Source organism: Otolemur garnettii, unplaced genomic scaffold (assembly GCF_000181295.1).
Source record: "Otolemur garnettii isolate 467f Iridium unplaced genomic scaffold, OtoGar3 scaffold00110, whole genome shotgun sequence".
In the NCBI taxonomy this organism is placed as follows: Eukaryota; Metazoa; Chordata; class Mammalia; order Primates; family Galagidae; genus Otolemur; species Otolemur garnettii.
The window spans coordinates 4,139,443-4,149,489 of NW_003852505.1; the positions used below are offsets into that span (position 1 = coordinate 4,139,443).

Genomic DNA, 10,047 nt, shown 5'->3' on the forward strand with positions numbered 1-10,047 from the left:
ATAGAGTCTCATTATGTCACCCTTGGTAGAGTGCCATGGTGGTGTCACAGCTCACAGCAACCTCCAACTCTTGGGCTTAAGTGATTCTTTTGCCTCAGCCTCCCAAGTAGCTGGGACTATAGGCACCCACCACAATGCATGGCTATTTTTTTGTTGTAGTTGTCATTGTTGTTTAGCAGGTCCAGGCCGGGTTTGAAACTGCCAGCCCCAGTGTATGTGGCTGGTACTATAACTACTGAGCTACGGGCGCTGAGCCATGGTAGTGAGGATTTCTGCCCACCTCAAGGGGGGAACGGGCCAGGCGGATGGAAACTTCCTCTCTTAACCTTTGCCACTCTCATGCAGTTCTTCCCCTAGTCCCACTTCTCAGCCAGCTGTATCTAGTGATTAAGCCCTAGAGGCCTCCAGTTTGCCATTCTGGTTCAAAGACTGCAGCTGGCCCTTTCTAGGTGGCTGAGGTTCTAGTCTATTGGACCTGCTTCGCTGATAGTCCAGATCAGGCCATGGTCATGGTGGCTGGGCTGGGTGCCTGAGATGACAACAGGAAGAGAGCTGCTGGGTGTGAAGGTTGCTGAGAGTGAGCATAAAGTCTCCTGTGCCCAATCCCAGCAGCAGAACACCACTTGAAGGTTATAAAAACCTTTCCTTCTTGTGATCCAAAGGTAGCTATTGTCCCTTCAGAGAGGGAAGTGCTAGGTCCATGTATTTGCTGCAGGCACCTCATGGCCCAGGGGGTTCCTGAAGATAGCAGAGCTGGAGGTGGGAGTCAATCTGCTCAAAGGGTAGAAGGTTTCCCCTGGGTCTTGCTCACTGAGCTTGTGATGCAAAGTGTAATTCTTCTCACAGTGAGTGCCATACCAGCAACTGCTTCTTTTCCACCGACATCTTCTCCAAGGAACGTCCCAACAATCAGTGTGAAGACAATGGCCAGAGAGTTACAGATGGGCACAGCTAAGGTCAGATCTGTTGATGCCAAGGTGAGGTAGTAGAGAAAGAAGCCACACTGGTTGAGGACAAAGGGCATCAGGTACTCAGTATTCAAGAAGAGAGTCTTCATCTCCTGCAGCAACTGCTGGGCCCAGGTTGGTTCACAAACCTGCTGCAGGCTGCAGAGGCCCACTTCAGCAATGGCTGAGTGCCGCCTCACAGAGCAGCCACTAGTACCAGAGCACCTGCTCTGGTCCTCCCCTGGCCTTCTAGTCCCTGCTAGCCGCCCTCAGCTCCCTCTTTCGCTTTTGGGCATCCCAGCTGCGATTAGCCAATAGGACAAGCCCAGGAAGCGACAAGGGGAGGGGGGGAGATATGAATCTCAGAGTCTGGGTTCTGGGATAGGAGGTGGGTTCTGGCGCCTCCCACAAATATGGAAGTGCGAAACTGAGTGTGGGGAATATCTAATAGAGGGAATGGTCTAAGTAAAAAGCATCAATTTTTTTTGTCTCTTTAAAACTTTCCCCACTCTTTTTGGGAACAGAGACCTGCTTCCCTGCCACAGCATGGTGGTTAGGAGGGGCGGTTCTTTGTGCTGCAGGAGATGGCTCGCTGAACTTTTGGGATGGAGGCTGGGTGCCTGGCTAGTGGAGGTCTAGGTGGGCATCCCAGGTTGGTGGAGATCATAGCTTTGCTTAGCTGGAAATGGGACAATTAGAACCATTAACTGTAGTTTAATGACAATAGCCTAGACTTGAGGGCCCTCTCTTTTAAAGGCTCTGTATTTCTGCTTATGTTTAGGATGATAGCATTTAGATGGTAGTCTTTGTCATCCTCATTTGCTGGTAAATTAATAAACTCCTCTTAATCCTGAAAAAAAACATGTTAAGGGTAGGGGGTCACAGGGTGTGACACACCTCTTGGGGATAGGTCACTATGATAAGGGGGACTTTACCTAACAAATTCAATCAGTGTAACCTGGTTCTTTGTACCCTCAATGAATCCCCAACAATAAAGAAAAGGGAAAGTCTGTACTAAAATTGTAATACTCAATATACACCAGAATGTTTGTTAAAAAATTGTTAAGAGCTCTAATGGAAAAAGTAGACAACATGCAGGAACAAATGGTTAATGTAAACAGAGATGGAGATTATGATAGTTAAAAGGAAGGACTCGAAATAAGAAACCCAGTAATAGATATAAAGAATGTTTTCAATGGACTCATGGTAGAATGTTTTCAATGGACTCCACACAGCTGAGGAAGAAATCAGTGAACTTGAATTTAAGTCAGTAGAAACTTTCTAAACTGAAAGGCCAAAAGAAAGTCATGATCATTATCATTAGAATACAGTATTCAAAAACTGTAGTACAACATCAAAAGATGTAAGATTTATCTTAGGTAAGTACTTGTAATAGGCAGAATTATGAGATGGCCTCTAAGATGCCCCCCTGCTTACATCTGTTATATAATTCTCTCCATTGAATATGGGTGAGACCTGTGCATATGGGAAGGTTATCACTCCAGTGATTAGGGTACATTATGTGGCAAAAGTGAAGGGCTTTTTCAGCTATAATTAAAATCTCTAATGAGTCGACTTTGAGTTAATCAAATGAACATTATCTTGGATGGGCCTAGTCTAACTAGGTAAGCCCTTAAAAGAGTCTAATAGAGGGATAATCTTCTATTGGCCTGGAGGAAGCAGACTGCTATAAATTATGCAGATACAAAGATATGAATTCTGTAAACAACCACATAATCTTAGAAGAGGACCTCAATTCTCAGATGAGACTGCAGCCTTGCCTGATACTTCAATTTGAGCCTTTTGAGACCCTGAGTAGAGGACCTACCAGAGCCCAAGCAGACTCTTGACCCATGAGAAATGTGAGAGAATAAATTTGTGTTGTTTTAAGATATTAAGTTTTTAGTAATTTATTATGCAGCACAGAAAATTTAGGAAGCACATATGTACTTGGGTCATAGGATAATTGTATTTTTAAATTTATAAGGAATAGGCAAACAATTTCCCAAAGAGGTTGTATCTTTTTAGATTCCCATCTGCAAGTGTATGAGTGTCTCATCTGCCAGTATTTGGTACTGTCAATCTTCTTAATTTCAGCCATTCTAGTGGGTATAGGTAGTATCTCATTGTGGTTTTAATCTACATTTCTTTGTTGACAGTCTTTTCATATGATTATTTGCCATTCATATATATATATCTTTTTTTCTGAAGTTTATGTTCACATTTTTTGCTCATGTCTTAATTGAATTTTTTTTGAGTTGTCTTTTTTTTTTTTTTGAGACAGTCTTACTATGTTGCCCTTGGTAGAGTTGTGTTTTTATATACTCTAGATAAATGTCTGTTGTCAGATTTACATATTTTCTCTTATTCTATGGCTTGATGTTTCATTTTCATAATGAAATCTGAAGAAGAAAATTTTTAATTTTTTAAAGTTCAATGTAACAATTTAGCAACTTTTAAAACTAATGGAAGGAGTAATATATATTTCTGAAACAGTCTCACTATGTTGCCCTTGGTAGAGTGCTGTGGTGTCACAGCTCACAGCAACCTCAAACTCTTGGGCTTAAGCAATTCTCTTGCCTCAGCCTCCCAAGTATCTGGGACTACAGGCATCTGCTACAATGCCTGGCTATTTTTTGTTGTTGTTGTTGCAGTTGTTGTTTAGCTGGCCTGGGCTGGGTTTGAACCCGACAGTCTTGGTGTATATGGCTGGCACCATACCCACTGTGCTACAGGCGCCGAGCCAGTAATACATGTTTATGGTTAAAATTTCAGACATTATAGAAGTATTGTGAAAATTTCTTTGTATATATTTTTTATGTATCAAAGTTTTAAATTATGAATTTGGATTTGTCAGTATATTTCTTAACATTTTTAGTTTTTATTAAAAAACAACTTACTTAGACCTTCTGTCTTTCAAAGTATTTTTTGCAAATTATTGTCTTTTTGTATTGTTATTTTGTTTGATAAATCTGACATTAAAAGAAGTGAGGTAGAGATCAACTTAATTTTTCTCAGATAGCTTTCCAGTTTCCCCAAGATCCTTTACTGAATCATTTATTTTCCCAGTGTTAATTTGAAATATCACATAATTTATCACTTAACAAATTCCCATATATATGTGAAAACTCCACAGTTTTATTTATTACACTCTATCTCCCTTTGTCCATCCCTCTGATCTGACAAATAATATCCCATTTAGGATCATTTGTCCAAAAGGTATACTAATCATATGCTTAAGGGCCAATATGAAAATGAGATACTCACACATGTATATCCACATACGCCTGCACATGCACTGACAAGGCTAAGGATTTTAATTAAAATTTTATGACAAAAATTTTACAAAAGAACAGCTAAAATCAAACTGGCAATTCCAAGTGCTGGAAAGGATACAGAGAAAGGAAATCACATATACATTGCTGATAAGAATGTAAAATATTGCAATCACTCCAAAAAATAGATTGTCAGTTTCTTAAAAAACTAAACATGCCATTTATCATTTGACCCAGCAATTGCAGTATAGACATTTGTCCCAGAAAAATGAAAAACTTATGTCCACACAAAAATCTATACATAGCTGTTATTGCAGCTTTATCTGTAATAGTCAAAACCTGGTGGCTTGGTGTCCATAGCTCAGTGAGTGGGGCACTGGCCGTATGCACCAGGGCTGGTGGGTTCAAGGCCTGGACCAGCCCTGCTAAACAATAATGACAAATGCAACAAAAAATAGCCCAAGGGTTTGAGGTTGCTGTGAGCTGTGATGCCACGGCACTCTACCACAGGTGACATAGTGAGACTCTGTCTCAAAAACAAAAAACCAAAAAACTGAAAAAACTGGTGCATCTGTACCATGGAATACTACTCAGCATCAAAAAGGTATGAACTATTGGGCAGTGCCTGTGGCTCAAAGGAGTAGGGCGCCAGCCCCATATGCTGGAGATAGTGGGTTCAAACCCAGCCCTGGCCAAAAAAAAAAAAAAAAAAAGGTATGAACTATTGATATACTTAACTTGAATAGATCACAAGAAGATTATATTAAGTGAAAAAGTCAATCTTAAAAACTCCCTGGCTTGGTGCCCCTAGAACAGTGGTTATGGTGCCAGCCATATACACCAAGGGTGGAGGGTTCGAACACAGCCCTGACCAACTAAACAACAATGACAAATGAAACAAAAAAATGACTGAGCATTGTGGTGGGTGCCTGTAGTCCTAGTTACTTGGGAGGCTGAGGCAAGAGAATAGTTTAGGCCCAAGAATTTGAGGTTGCTATGAGCTATGACATGAAGGCACTCTATTGAGGGCAACATGCTAAGACTCTGTCTCAAAAAAAAAAAATCTTAAAAAGTCCCATGCTGTGCAAGTAACTTATATAACATTTTCAAAATGGCAAGATTATAGATATGGAGAGAAGATTAATGTTTGTCAGGGGCAAGGGATAGTAGAAGGGTGGTTGGTAGATGTGACTTTAAACCGGTAGCATGAACGAGATCTTTGTAGTGATGGAATTGTTCTGTATCTTGATTGTGGTGGTGGTTATGCTTATCTACACATGACAAAATGACAACTTTATACCTGTGTCAATTTCCTGGCTCTGATTGTACTGTAGTTACCTAAGACGTAACCATTGGGAGAAATTAAGTAAATGATACATAGGACCTCTTTATACCACCTTTGCAACTTTTTTTGAATCTATAATTATTTAAAAATAAAAAGTTACAGTGATCTAGAAAAATTATTTGAACTCTAGTATGCATGTAAATGTTAAGCCATTTTGAAAATTCAAATGTTATTTTGAGTAAAATGAGATGTGTGAGTGGATCATAAAATTTTTAGTGTTTAGGGCCTCTAAGGGGCTGGACCTGGCTCTGCCTTCCCTCCTCAGAAGTATTTTATCCTCTAGCCCTTTCTCACTGAATCAAAATCCACTATTCTGGGCATCCTCTCTCATGATATGTACACAGGCAGTTGGCGTAATCCTTCAAAGGTCAAATCCCGCCCCCTGAAATCTCAGTCCTCTCCCACCTTCCTCTTTCCTCCCGCTGCAGTCAACCTAACCCTGGGCCCACACAGCCCTCTGTGTCTCTTGTCAACATCACAAAACACAGCTCTACAGACATGTTCTTTCCAACACACCCAGTCTGGACAGGCCATCAGAGGTTTCAGAACCCCATGGGAAGACCTCGCGGGTGGCAGGCAGGAAGCCACTGAGTTCACAGTCCACGTTCCCACTCACAGTGTACTTCACTTGCATTCCTGAGCCACATCCCAACCCCAGGGCCTCGGACAGTGAATGCTGGGAGAAGGATACCCCGCATGAAATACCCTGTTTCCCCCCAAATAAGACACTGTCTTATATTTATTTTATCTCAAGAAGACACACTAGGGCTTATTTTCAGGGAATGTCTTCTCTCCATGCCGAAATGCATGACAAAAAATGTCTCAAAAACAAAAAACCAAAAAACCGAAAAAACGGGTGCATCTGTACCACGGAATACTACTCAGCTATGCAGCATATCTGCACACCCATCACTGGGTCTTATTATCAGGGTAGGGCTTATATTTAACAAATGCATAGAAATCTTGCTAGGGCTTATTTTGGGGGTAGGTCTTATTTTTGGAGAAACACGTAGCCAGGAATCCATGGCAGAATTCAGGGACTGGGCGGCCTTTACTGTTAGCATCAGTGAAAACCAGTCTCTCCCCTTATGTCAACTCAGCCTGAGAAACTGATGCTCCAGTACTTTTAAGGTGACACTCTGATAGCCCCTGCTCCTCCAGGCCTGTAAGGGGAAAAGATTCTCCTGGCACTAGGGTGGAGGTATCCCTGCACCTCCTGAGCAATGTCCTGTCCATAGCTGGGGAGAGGGGCAAGGCAGCAGAAAGCCCACCATGGTGGCAGGTGCAAGCCCTGTCCCTTCCTGGGAACATAGCAGCATCTTATCCCTGCCAGCTGCCTGCTTCATGACCGGCAAGGGAATCAAAGGGCCCTCAAGCCCTGACAACTTTACAACTGTCACCCAAGAAGACATCCTATGAACCTGTGTACCTCTGAGGAGACAGGAAGGACAGCAGTGGAGCAGTGTCCTAGGAGAATGAGCAGGCGAACATCAAGAGTGAACATCTGTATTGAACACAAAAGGGCTCAGAGGGCAAACAGGAGTGTGAACTAACAACCCCATGGACTACAGGGACCCAGAAACAGGAGAGCATGAAGCCTAACCACTGAGTAGCTGCCCTGCCCCTAATAGGCTCTCTGGAAGACTAAGGCAACAAGACAAGCTCCTACTAAACCCAGAAATGCTGGATTAAATAAAACAAAAATACTTTTAAAGGCACGGTGAAGCTCACAAGAAGTGGAATAAGCAAGGGATGAAAACAAAAGGAGGGCAGGAGGCCTCATCAGGGCCTGGGGAGCTGACATTGACACAGGGAGTGGACGTGGGCTGTGCCAGGTGGGGAGTGGGGAGTGGGACCCCTCCTTTACAAGTCCGTACCCTGAAAAGATGAGAAGACCCAGGGCCCTGTGCAGGGAAGACCCAGCTGTGGTGCTGTGGGGCTGTGCTGTGGGTGTGGGGGCCCCAGTGGGACAGTGGAAATAAAAGCTGCCCCTGGATGGTGGCCCTCTTGGTCAGCCCTGGCAGAAGCAAACTCAGAATGATCCCAGGAGGACTCCGTGACCAGGCTACATGGAATTCTCACGACTAGCAGGAGCTGTATAGCAGTGGTTCTCAACCTTCCTAATGCCGCAATGTATTTTCATTGTTAAAAAGGGGTTGCGACCCACAGGTTGAGAACTGCTGCTGTATAGGGAGGCCATGATGAGAAGTCATGTAGCCCTGGACGTCCCTGGGCAGTCAGTGCCCTATCCAAGTCCAGAGGTTCTGTGGCGATAGGAATGGCTAGGGGACATCTGCAGAGTGAACAGGAAATAAAAAGTTTTGAGTTTTTCAGAAGGCATGTTAATGAACTACTGGTTGGAAATCTGAGCACCTGGATTCAAGAGAGAGTATCTTACAGGTGAACTTGGGAACTCAAGCCTCCCAAGTCCAACCTGTCTGCAAACTTCCCGGCTTTACTTTCTCCAGGGAGCTGGCTACGTTGCACCAGCTTCCTCTACATAAGGCAGGCTCAAGTGAGGAGACCACCACAGGTCTAGCAACAAACATGTACCTGAGCATCAGCCTGAAATTCTCTTTTCCTCTGACTCTTCTTGAAGATCTCTGTTAATTCATCCCTGGGCTCCTCATCGTCTGTTCTAGTTCTAGCAGCCCCCTCAGCTGGGGGAGAGGCCTGGCCAGTAAGAGGTGCATCTATGGTGGGGTCTTCGAGTGCTGGATCAACTACTCCATGGCCTGGGGCACTGACATGTGGCTTGACTGGAGGGCCTCTGTAGCTCCGGTCTTAGGAAAACCCATCTCCATGAGCTGCTACAGAGCAGCCTCATCCACACGCTTGTCCTTGTCCTTGTCCTCACCCAGCATAGCGTTTTGCCTTCTTAAACAATTCCACTGTGTTTGGGTTCAGTGCTAACAACTTCTGTACCACCTTGGTGAGAGACACCAATATCTTCCGCAGTTCTGTCTGGAAATCTCTCATGTTGGACTGGACTGTGGCCCAGTCTATACTGTAGGAGGGCAGGTTGGCAGTCTCTGGGAAGATAGTGTCTCTATCTGGAGTTTTCTGGTCTTGTTTTTAGTTTTCTTCTGCTGAAACCTCAGCCATCTTTGGAAGTGCCTCTGGAGCACACTTTTTATTTTTATTTTATTTTATTTTTTTATTAAATCATCGCTGTGTACATTAATGCAGTCATGGGGTGCAATGTGCTGGTTTTATATACAATTTGAAATTTTTTCATCCAACTGGTTAACACAGCCTTCATGGCATTTTCTTAGTTATTGTGTTAAGACATTTATATTCTACATTTAGTAAATTTCACATGTACCCTTGTAAGATACACTGTAGGTGTGGTCCTACCAATTACCCTCCACCCACCTTTCCCATCCCCTTCCCTCCCTTTCCCCATATACTTGGGATATAATTGGGTTATAGCTTTCATATAAAAGCTATAAATTAGTTTCATAGTAGGACCATGTACATTGGATACTTTTTCTTCCATTCTTGACATACTTTGCTAAGAAGGATATGTTCCAGCTCCATCCATGCAAACATGAAAGAGGTAAAGTCTCCATCTTTCTTTAAGGCTGCATAATATTCCATGGTGTACATATACCATAATTTATTGGTGCATTCGTGGGTTGATGGGCACTTGGGCTTCTTCCATGACTTAGCAATTATGAATTGGACTGCAATAAACATTCTGGTACAAATATCTTTGTTATAATATGATTTTTGGTCTTCTGGATATATACCTAGTAGAGGAATTATAGGATGGAGCACACTTTTTAATAAATAATAGGATATCTCTGTCGTGGATATTCTCTTTTCAGATTGTTTTTGTGTCACTCAGCACCCTCTCTGAAGCAGCATGAATTAACTTGGGACAGGTTACACTTTTGGGGTCTTCTAAGCTCCCATGAGGACAGAGCTTGAGGCAACAGCTCCTTGAGCTTTTCCACTGAGGTGCCCTTGGTTGCCACCTCCAGCCACTTGGTGCTGTCTGCAGCATGTGGAGGCACAGTACCTTACCCACAAAGATCTTCTTTTCCTGCATAAACATCGCACCACCACTGCAGGGCCCAGCGCCTGCAGCCCAGTCTGTGAAGATCACTGTGAAGGGTGGGGTGAGCGAGGTGGGGCATTTCCAAATATTTTTATGTAACTCTATTGTGTACCTGTGGTTCATTTCATCTCCCAATATGGACATAAGCCCCTAGAGAGCATGGACAATAGTGCCAATTTCCTTTGAATTCCCCTCTCTCCTTAGCATGGAGCACATATACCAGAAATCCTTTTTGAATGGACAACAATAAAACTAAGTGAAAAGCAAAATCAAGTGCCTCATTTTGACAGAATGGGTAAAGGTTGGTTTAGCCAACATTCACTGAGATCTAGGTCTGTGCCCCAGCTAGAGACTGGGGATGTTCTACTTGTTTCTGACCTCAAAGAGCTTTTAGTCTACCTAGCAAATCAGATAACC

At 43.2% G+C, this 10,047-nt stretch overlaps 2 pseudogenes; both read right to left on the reverse strand.

The window, feature by feature from the left end:
- Positions 1-775: 775 nt before the first annotated feature.
- Positions 776-6,913, reverse strand: LOC111727525 (annotated as a pseudogene).
- Positions 6,914-6,963: 50 nt separating this feature from the next.
- LOC100962905 lies at positions 6,964-9,627 on the reverse strand (annotated as a pseudogene).
- Between the last annotated feature and the right edge of the window lie 420 nt (positions 9,628-10,047).